This window comes from Quercus suber, unplaced genomic scaffold (assembly GCF_002906115.3).
Source record: "Quercus suber isolate HL8 unplaced genomic scaffold, Cork oak 2.0 scaffold_201, whole genome shotgun sequence".
NCBI classification, from domain to species: Eukaryota; Viridiplantae; Streptophyta; class Magnoliopsida; order Fagales; family Fagaceae; genus Quercus; species Quercus suber.
The window spans coordinates 51080-52522 of NW_027069659.1; positions in this window are offsets into that span (position 1 = coordinate 51080).

Consider the following 1443-nt stretch of genomic DNA (forward strand, 5'->3'; position numbering starts at 1 on the left):
AACCAACCATTTGCAGTCCATCCAACGCCATCGCCTGTCTTGGATCAGTACATATGTGAGAGAGAGAGAGAGAGAGAGAGAGAGAGAGAGAGAGAGAGAGAACCATATAATAATAATAATAATAATGATAATAGAAAAAGAATTTTGTAGCATTTGTTGATGAATAGTAACTCAATAGAGGTAAGGTCTATTGTTCATGGGAAATATCGGAGGCTTCTCTTTGTGCAAAAATGGACCACAGATCTCTCATCTATTTTTTGTTGACAACAGCCAGCTTTTTTGTCAAGTAAATATTGGTGAACTCCTATCCATTCAAGGGATTCTAGCTCTCTATGAGCACACTTCAAGCCAACAAATAAATAGAGATAAGACAACCCTATTCTTTGATAAATATGTTTCTCAAGACATGAAAAATGCCATTATATATTTGCTTAGGGTTCTGGAAGTAAAAGGATGTGAAAAGTACCTTCGTCTACCTGTAGTGGTTGGTAAAAAATAAAAGAGCTAACCTTAATTACATCAAGGAAAGGGTGTGGGAGACACTTGAAGGTTAAAAGGAAAAATTGTTGTTGCAAGCATGAAGAGAAAGGTTCTAATAAAAGTAGTAGCTCAAGCTATTCTCGATTTCGCTATGAGTTGTTTTTACTTGCCAGTCGGTCTTTGTCATGACATTAAGATGATTCAAAAATTTTGGTAGGGTTAACAATGGGATCAATGCAAAATTCATTAAAAGAGTTGTGATTCTCTCTATCAACCTAAGGGAGAGGGTGGTATGGCTTTTAAAGAACTCAGAAGATTTAATGACACTATGTTGGCTAAACAAGTTTGGACTCATTCATGACAACTCCCTATTCTATAAGATTTTCGAGGCCAAATATTTTCCCAATGGATCAGTGCTTGATGCAAAAGCTTCATCGGGTTCTTATGCCTGAAAAAGTATTCTTTGAGCTAGAAAGGTTATTGCTAATAGAGCTGTCTAAAGGATTGGTGATGGTAGTAATATCCAAATCTACAAGGATAACTAGTTGTTGGGAGGTCATAGAGGTCAAATTATTTCTTCTCCATCTTTTCTCTCGACCGATGCTACTGTCTCTTCTTTTATTGATGGTGACTCCAGATGGTAAGGGTGTCCAACTTAACCAGTGGCCTGACCCACCCGGAAAATCCGATCGGACCCGGGCCAACCGCTGGCCGATCCAACTATTCTGGCGGTCAGTGGCGGGTTTTCTTCTCCAGAATCCAATCTAGTCTAGTTCAGTCTCGGATCTTCTCCCTAAAACCCGAAGAAACCAGAACTGACCGAGATATATAGCATTTTCTGACGAGATTTTTTAGATCTGGCAAGATTTTAGCTAGATCCATGAAATCTCCACTAGATTTGGCGAGATCTCGTTGTTTACACTCAAATCTGGCTACAATCTAGTGGGTTTTGCTCAAATAAGG